Genomic DNA, 9,954 nt, shown 5'->3' on the forward strand with positions numbered 1-9,954 from the left:
CCCAGAGAAGTAGTTTATCATTACCAGTAATTTCAGTTTTATATTTTAAAAACCCTGTAAACATAGAAGCATGAATATATTTAGAACAACATAAGATTAGCAATAATATACGGAAACCTTTTTCTCTTAACTTATTTTTGTATCAAAAGCATTTTTGAGTAAAACTTTATTGTTCTAATTTAGAAAATTTAACCTTTTGACAATGACCAATGTAAAAAAATCACAATAAATATATAATTTAACAATATATACTATATTTAACAATAAATAATATACTTAACAACATTTTTTGGCATGACTCTCATAAGACTGGAGATTATTGGGGTCCTCGGAATGAATGAGGGCTAAAGAAATATTTCCAAGCAGAGTATTTCTTATTCAACAAGGAGACTTTTGTCTAGAAGTTATTTTTAAAGACAAACAGCTCTCATTATTTTTGCAAAATATTGATGTCATATGAGTATGAGATAACACGTAACCTATTTATTTTGTACAGTAAAAGATGAGCTATTGTATACAGAAAACAATGTGTTATATTTGGTAAATTAATTGTAATATCACTTTGATCCACTGGCACGTTGTGTGGAAATATGTTTTAATGTTGATGACAATTTTCTATAAGTCCACTTAAATTCACAGAAAAATGTCAAAAATCTAAAAAGGAAAAAAAAGAATGTTTTCTTGAGCTCAAATAAACTAGCTTTTGCATATTAGATAAACAAATATACAATAAGCCAATGTGTTTATAAAATGAGAGTGCCCTGAAAAAATATTTGGCCAAACTACATTGTAAGTCTTTTATAACTTATAACATTATAAGTAGACTGGTTAAAAAGTTTCTATAAGTTGAATAAAAGAGATATTTTAAAATAACAATTTTGAAAAAATAAACATTTTTACTCATGATTATTTTTTTATGTTTTATTTTATCTTAGGAATATTGATGGGGGCTGTGAAGGTAGTTCAGTGGAATAAGTGCTTGTGTGGCAAGCTCAAGGTCCTGATTTCAAACCCTGGTACCACCAAAAAAAATATTGACAAGTTGTGGTTTTCTTTTTTTTGAGCAGAATATATTTATTGAGAGAAAGGAAGCTCCTGTTCAAGAGAGGGACAGGAGGGGGTTCTGAGTGGGTAGTTCCCCGGGAAGCTGTGTCTTCCAGGGACCTTTATAGTGTAAAACCATGTGGGGTTAACGTGGAGAGAGTGGGAACTCGCTTAGGTGGGCAGGAAATGGGACAAAACTATGGTCAACCAATGTGATTACAAGCACCATTGTTCAGGTAAAGCTGATTAAATCCAGTATTAATAGGGAAGCGAGTCATGCAGCAAGCGGGCATGAATATGGGACAGGGTCTTTTCCTGTTGGAGGTTGGAACGCGGGACAGGGTTTCTTTCTGTTGGGGGTTGGACTAGTGACTCACTTGGGTCTTTCCAGGTGATCCATACCTATTTAGAATGTCAATCTCAGGTGCTATGCTTTTGGCATTTGTTTGGCATTTAGGTCTGGTTCACAGCAGGAGCATCCGCCCCTCCCACAGTTGTAAGGCCTCTTCTGTGCTATCTCCTTCAGGGGCCTGGCCCTGTCTGACTGCCTATAATATTTCTATCTAGCTCAGCTGCCTGCATTATTCCTCCCTCTGAAAGGGAACCTGAACTGCTGTGAGGGGAAATATGGACGAAGACCACTCTGTCTTCACACTGAAATGGGTCGTTGTTGTTGACTGACAGTCAGATATATTCTTCAGAGGTTTTTAGCTAAAGGCCTTCGATAGATGACAGACATTTTTCTCTTAGGTAGACGTATAGCTTTGAGTCTGGAGAAGACAAAGCCAAAGAAACAAGTCAAATAATCACAACAGGATAATTATGAAAAAGATGAGTTAGAACTTTTTGTAGGTCTATTATCAAATATCTCTTTAATGTGAGGTTTAATCCCTTTTATCTTTTATGGTCATTATATATTGTCTCAAACAAACTGGCCTTTTATATTTCACCAACTCTACTACACATGAATTGCCAGAAATAGGGAAAACACTGAGTATTCTAGTTTGTAAGTGGGTCACTAGCTGGGTAACTACTTGTGGGGGACCACTGGAGCAGCTCTGCTTGAAAGAAGAGCGACTATTTCCATTTTGACTGAGCATGACCCTATTTTCTATGTACAGAGCTGGCTAGGACTTCTGTTTATCAATTGGCCTTAGGTAAATATAGGCCACCCACCTAGCTCAGCTCACAATGATCACCTACTTCCCACAATTCTCAGTCAATCCTCCTCAAGCCACTCCCCCACTGAATAAAAACCAAATGAGGACCTGGGTTGCTCACTCAGTTCAAGAAAGCCATTTTTGTGGCTGGACTTAGAGCCCCTGGACTCCCCCATGATTGAAAGTATAATTGAGTGTCTTTATTTTCACTGTGGGTTGCATTTAAAGTGGTAGACTGAAATAAACTTGATGGGATTCCAATAATGTAACTTTGGGATTACAAATATTAGCTTCTTGGATGGAGGTGAGGATCTGGAAGTGTACAACCTCCAATTCAGTTTTCTTTACATTTTTCAAAATCTACTCAGACCTTTGCACATCCCTAACAAGGCAGGATCATCAAAAACCAAAGCTGATTTTCATTTTCATTTATATTTCAAAAAGCCCAATTGAATAATGGTAATTTTTCTGCCATTTGCTAATGAAAAAGTCTGTGGTTGTCTCCTGTGTTTTAGGAGCTGTAAGCACATGTTACCACACCCACACAACCTTGATAACCTCCAACTCTGCAATTTGATTATATAAGAGAGTGAATCCATGATAGAATGGATGCTAGGGCACTATATAAAGATGGAGGTGTGTAATAGTTCCTAATGCAAGGAGCACTGGTGGGATCCAGCCCTGTATATTCTATTGTCTGATGCCTAGGGCCATGGAGCAGGGGTTGCTGTGGCCATCCCTTGCTTGGCATTGGAAAGGGTCCTTTCCACTGCCTGTATGGATGTGAAATATTCTTTATTTTTTAAATTTTATTTTATTGATAAACAAATAGCAATAAGACAGTTTCAAGACTGATTAATAGGACAGCTTCAATAATTAATACATTGTACATTGCTATCATCTTAGTGGTTATCCATAGTACAAGATGCAGACAGAATATCCTGTCCAAACACTGTTACTAGAAATCTTTCTTCTCATTGAATTAAGGGAAAGTAGCTGTATATCGATCCTAACTATTATGCATATATAGATACAAAATGGTCCTTCTTTTGAATACCATTCTTTTGTTTAGTCCTTTCAGAAATGGGTATTCCATTGGCATCTAAATACTATAGGTAAATGAATTCAGCAAAACAATCCAACACAGTCCAGCAGTCCACAATAGTAGTGGGTTATCCACAAAAGTTATCCACTTGAGCCTTTCACAGCTCAGCATATTAATATGGCTTTACTTTATATATCTTGTTTTTATACCTTTCTGCTGGATGGTTAAGACCAAGATAAAGCAAGGCCTGTATAAGAAGAAATGTAACTTTTGTATCTGATATAGTCAGTCAAGTACCCTCAGGATTTATCCTGTAACCCTGTACAGTAGTTTGCAGATCCTTTGTCAGTGTCAGCCACGTGGATGAGTCAAGGCTATTGCTTGACCAATTTACTCTCTGTGAAAACCTGAGAGAATGTTTTCTCTCCAGGTGACTTTCCTTAGGTACACTCTATGCCATGGATCACGTTGCTTTGTGGCTCCATAATCTCCTTGATCCAAAAATTTAGGACACACTGAGTTACGTGATGTTACAGTACAGGTTCTCTTATATCCTGAGTCTTCATTGACCTTGAAAGGCTATGGTCAATATATTGGCTGTCCTTGAAGCCCTTCTATTTCTCTAAATTTTGGTTTGCAAATATAGGTTGTTAACCCTCCAGAAGAGAAGCTTGTTATTACCCTACGTCTTATGCAGTTGGGTTTAACTTCACTATCTGTCTGAATATCAAACATTTTAGGCATAACATGGAACAGGTATTTTCCATCAAGTATTGATATGTTAAACATTAAGTCCCTACAGAATATGGAGATAGAAATTTTAAAAAATGGAAAATATTTAAAGAATATGACTATATGACCCCACACCTCAGAAAAAAGCAGGGGTAGCAATCCTGTTTCCAGATACTCTCAACTTCAAACTAAGAATGATCAAATAAAAAAAGAAGGCTACTATATACTGGTTAGGGGAAAAATTCAAGAGGAAGAGGTAAGAATCATAAATATCTATGCACCAAACATGGGCGCACCCAACTATATAAGACAAATCTTAATGGACATGAAAAATATGATATCCAACACCACAGTCTTAACAGGAGACCTTAACACCCCTTATCCCCAAAAGATAGGTCAACCAGACAAAACTTAGCAAAGAAGTAGAAGAACTGAACCAGAGCTTGGAAAAAAAATGGACTTGGTGGGCATATACAGAGTGTTCCACCCAACCACAACTGAATATACATTTTTTTCAGCTGCACATGGGACATTTTCTAAAATAGACCACATACTAATCCATAGGTCATGCATAGGTATATGCAAGAAAACATAAATTATCTCATGCATCTTATCTGACCACAATGCAATGAAACTAGAAACAAATGACAAAAGAAAGCACAAAAAAACCTAAATATGTGAAATCTACTTTAGGCTGAATCCAGCTCTCCTGATCTAGCCTGGCTCTAGGCTTTGTAGTTTGTGGAGCTCTAGGAGTCGAGATAGCACACTGCTATCTGGAGCCCACTGACCTGCCTGGCTCTCTTGTCTACCTAGGTGTCTGTGAAAGGTAATAGGAGGAGCAGAACTCTTTTTAAAAAACTTTTGTTGCACAGCATCCCCTATAAGAATCTGTAGATGTCAAAGTGTATTTGTGGTTTGCTTGTTTTTTTGCTTGTTTGTATGTTTTAAAAATCTTTATATCTAACTGGTCCCTCCCAAAACATATCTGGCAGTGTAGACTGACTGCTTCGTAAATATTCTGTTATCTGGGGAGTTGAATTTTCTTTTAAATGCTGGGGACTGAAGCCTCTTTTTTGTATATTTCTGTTTTCTCTCTATCTAAGGCTGGAACTTTTGGCTCTGAGCTTTAATCCTCTGAGCTATTTGGCCAGCCTTCTGCCTTTTATTTTCAGTTATCTATATCTAAATTACCTGATGAACTTTTAATTCATATATGAGCCCTGAGTTAGACTTTAAGAAGCTTTAGAGCATCTGGTCCTCAGATGACCTATTCTTTTCCATATTTTATTCTGAGTAGAACTTATTCACTCAGGCATTAAAGCCACACTGTAGGATTTAGGTCAGTGCTTCAGTAATGGTTATTGGATTCTTTGCTTAGTCCCCAATCTCCTAAAGGAAGTTATGATGAAGAATTAAAAGAAGATAAGTAATATGATTTTGTGGGGAGTGCAGGAAGGTTATAATACTTTCTAGGAGCTAAGTCAAAGAATCTTGTTGATAATCCATATTTAATGGGTTTCTATAGTTTTGAGGGTGCAGGAAGTGGAACACACAACTGAAACAAAAGCCTGTGAAAATGAGCAGGGCTTTGAGAATTACTGCAGAATATTTTGATAACTAAGATCAAACTAATATTTTTGATCTTTAATATTGACAGACTGTCTCTTGAATTATTTGAATAAGATTTAGTGGCCCCACAGCTGCAGTATTACCTTGTCTTCAGGGGCTGAAAATATGAGCTTTGTCAACATGGTGAGTGGTGCCTTTGTTCAAAAACTTAAGTTTTTTAATGTCTGGTTCCAATTTATGTCTACTGTGTGAAATTAGAGAGTAGAGATTTATGTTCAAGTAAACAAATGCAATAATCCCAGCTGGTCAAGGCTGTGATCCAGTGATGGATATGTCAATCACAGCCTGTGAAACTAATTCTAAAGCATGTTTTCTCTCTTCCCATTTGACCTGACATCAAGACCTTAGAGCCTTATCTTAGTTCAGAACCAGATCTTGTATGCTCTGATCCAGAGTTTTCTATGTCTTCTCCTGCAGGACAAAGACCAAAGAGTTGTCCAAACTCCGCCCACTGCACAGGTACCTCAGCTTCCCTTTCTTCTCCATGACTCTCAGGGGCTCCTTCCATCCTCCAGGGCAGTAAGAGATGTTATCTTTGCAGATAAAGACAAACTTCGGCTCAGAAGTGGAGACAGCAAGTGTTCAGGGCATGTGGAGGTGTGGCACAACGGCTCCTGGGGAACAGTGTGTGATGACTCCTGAAGCCTGGCAGAGGCAGAGGTGGTGTGCCAGCAGCTGGGCTGTGGCCCTGCATTGGACGCCCTGGGAAAGGCTGCATTTGGCCCTGGAAATGGAAGCATCTGGCTGGATGATGTGGAATGCAGGGGCCAGGAGTCCTCCCTGTGGGCCTGTGCTAGGGCACCCTGGGGACAAAGTGACTGTAAACATGAAGAGGATGCAGGTGCAAGGTGCTCAGGTGAGTGGGAGTGCCAGAGCCATGGGCTGGGCCTTCAGGAGTGTGTGGGTCCAAGAGTTTTCTAGACAATGTACTGTGCTTAGACGTGTCTCTAGAAATGTTGCGCTTTGAGCTTCTGGAATTGGGGAAAGAAACATTTGTATCGGTAGTAGCCAACAAATGTTCAACCAACACAGTATACTGAACCCATTTTCTTTCTCTTCCTTCTAGCTGAAAGGATAACAGTTTCCCCAACACATACAAGTAAGTGATTTTTTATAGGCCATGCAATGAGTAGAATATCAGATTTTTAAGAACTTATAGACTCTAAGTACTTCAGAAAAAATTGCAGTAAATCTGATATTTATGTGTTAGAAAGAGCCATACAGATTTAGAAGTTTGTACCAGTCAGAGAATCCTCAGGGATTATTGGGATTCACTATACAGTAATCCCTTAGTGCTAGGTTCATAAGAGAGTTGGATAATCTCAGGTTGTCATCTGGGTTGTTTATGTGTTACAGTTCAGTGAGATTCATTTTATCTGAAACAGACTTTATACTCTTCAATTTTAGGGCAAGACTGGCACATTGTGGGTTTCTGGAATGTATGAGTCTTTCTGTAGACTGAAGGACATTTTTCCTCCTAGGCACCAGTTCAGTTTCAGATCCTGTGTATAACCACTTCTCCTTACCTGAGATCCTCTGCATTGTTCTGGGAGTCCTTATCTTCCTGGTCCTCATCATCCTGGGGATTCACTGGTGTAGATGGATAATTCAACGGAAAGGTGGGGTTGTGCATTATTGATGACTTGGAAAATAAGTAGAGGGCCAGCCAAACAGCTTAGTGGATTAAAGTGCCTGTTTATACAGATGCTGGGACTGGGAGTTTGATCCTGGGCTTGCTGTGCTGGCCCTGCCCCTGGAGTGCTCTGAGACTGCATGTGTCGGCACACGCCTATAATCCCAGCACTTGGGAGGCTGTAAGCAGGAGGATCACTAAGAGTCCAGTCTCCGCAGTGAGACCCTATACCCGCTGTATACCCTGACCTAAATACAAAAAGAAAGAAAGAAAGAAGATAAAAATGAAAGAAAAGAAAATAAGTCGAGCATCTTGAGCAAGTTTTGGTTTTCTAAAGAGTTCACATGTTTCAGTTTTTACCCTCAATCTATTAATAAACCCCACTTATTAATGGAAAGACTTGATCCCTTGATACTGGAATGAAGGGAATAGTCTGCATATGATGGTGTCCTGTAAGCAGGATGTCATTTGAGATGGGTGTAAGATGAGGCATAGTGGGGAAAACTAGTTCGGTCCCAGGAGAGCACAATAATAAAGTAAGTCACACTGGTGGCAGAGAGGGTCTCTGCCATGAAGAGCACTGAGAAACACAGAAGGCTTTTTTATTGATAATTAAAAAGCTTGCAGAAGAGTCTCTGAATTCACACTTCTTTCTCCAGCCTCATCCACTGTTAAAGATGCTAGTGAGGAAGCCTTGTACCAGGAGATAGAAAAGGAGGAGATTCTGTTGGACAGACCAGGTGGGTTTGATAACGTCCACTATTTATATGCCACCCCTAGTGCCTGCAAGAACCTAACATTTCCCTACAGGTCCGATTTCTCCGCATTCCATCAAACCAAGCTATGGAACAAATTTTTCATACATGGGAATCTGGAGATTTAGAGAAATTAAGCTCAGCATAGTGCAATCTTCCTTGTAAAGCAGGAACTTCAAATCTTCTTTTGGAAATATGAAATTTCAAGAATTCTTTTGAACCATGACCTCTGGCTCCATGAGTATATGTGTAGATGATGTTTTACTTCCTTGCAGAAAACATTTTAGATAAGCCTGAAAACAAGTTACCCTATGAGACGGGGGACCGTGAGGAGGATAGTAGAGACAAGGAATCTCTCTCAGGTAAGACAGAGAGATTTTTCAAAGGATAAATTTATGAAGAAAATGAATAAAATCCGCAGAATATTTTCTATGATTAGAATAATTAGCATTTTTCCTCCAATTTAAAGGAATTGGTTCACTCCAACCACTCTATGACTTAATTAAGTGAAATATCAAATTCTTTTAGTATCCAAGATACTTCTATCTTGTTACAGAATACAACAAATGTAACAGTATAAATTCAAAGACCATAACTTTTAAAATAACATCTGAGATCGATTATTTATAAAGACTCATGGTGAGAAAGAACAGTGGAAAATATGGTTTTGACTTCAAGGTAGAATGATAAATGAATCATTCTTTGATTTATATGAATAAGCACTTAATCAGATCATAGTTATCAATAGCTTGATTTGATAATCTATGGGATACACTGAGAAGATTGTGAATATTCTAACCAGTTGCACAGAGATTTTCTCCTCATAGGACTTAAGACAAAATGTTCATCTTGGACTTTCTCCAAGTGGTAAAGATCATCAACATTTAACATGAAGCAGATCCTTGAGGGTTCTGTGGAAATGGGATCTGACAGTCAACAGGAAATTAGGGGGACTGAAATCCACACCTTATGGAGTTCAATTTGGAGGACCTCATACCTGTGAGCAAAAAAGCCAAGCCTTTCTTGCTAATTTCAATTTCATGTCCCTCACTCCTCGTAGTATGCATATAACCCTGGCTTTTCTTAGCACAGAGTGAATCCTTGAGTTATTGACTCATACCTATCATGACTTTCATCTATGTTGCATATGTCTTAAAGTTAGTACCCAAATCTCACAATCTAATATTTTTTGTTGTATAATATGAGATGCCTCCTAATATTTTAGAATATTCTGCAAATTTATGTTCTCAAAGTAAATGAAAGCATGCGTATATCTTTACAGCAGCTTTAGAATATTACTTACATTTCTTCCATTAGAATTTCTACATCTGTAGAGACATAATAAAGCAAGTAGTCCAACAAATATTTGCTTTTCTACTTCATCCTTGTCTGCTTCCAAACCTTGTAGGTAAACATGTACATACCTCAGGAAATAGTTATGATGATGTTGAAGAGTTACCTGCTCCTGAAATTTCTTCTACATCTGGGATGGGTGAGATGAATATTTTCCTAGAAGAGGAAAATAGTTATGGGTGTTCTCGTGAAGGTGAGAATACAGCAATGCTTCAGTTCTCTAATTTTACTGTAATGGAAAACTAAAGTTTGGATCAAACAATTATTATTTTTTCATTTAACTTAAAAATTTAGTTAGCTTTCTGTAATTAAAGAATGTTAATTTCTCTGCTATTCCAAGATTTAGTTTTATTTTACCTATCCCAAATCTTCTGATCGCCATGGGTGTTCACTATTCATTATATGTAGATAGCCCTGTATAATTTATAGGTACATTGTTATTTTTTTAATGATAAGATTTATTTATTTATTTATTTTTGTGGAACTGGGGATCAAACTCAGGCCCTGGCACTTGCCAACAAGAGCTTATTCTATTGAGCCATTGTTATTTTGATCACATTTTTCACATCCCATACTGACAACAAATGTAAGAGTTCTAGC

At 37.9% G+C, this 9,954-nt stretch overlaps 1 pseudogene; it reads left to right on the top strand.

The window, feature by feature from the left end:
• LOC101585321 overlaps nt 1-9,954 on the top strand; it is a 60,980-nt pseudogene that overhangs the window by 48,226 nt on the left and 2,800 nt on the right.

Source organism: Octodon degus, unplaced genomic scaffold, assembly GCF_000260255.1.
Source record: "Octodon degus isolate 3935 unplaced genomic scaffold, OctDeg1.0 scaffold00292, whole genome shotgun sequence".
NCBI lineage: Eukaryota > Metazoa > Chordata > Mammalia > Rodentia > Octodontidae > Octodon > Octodon degus.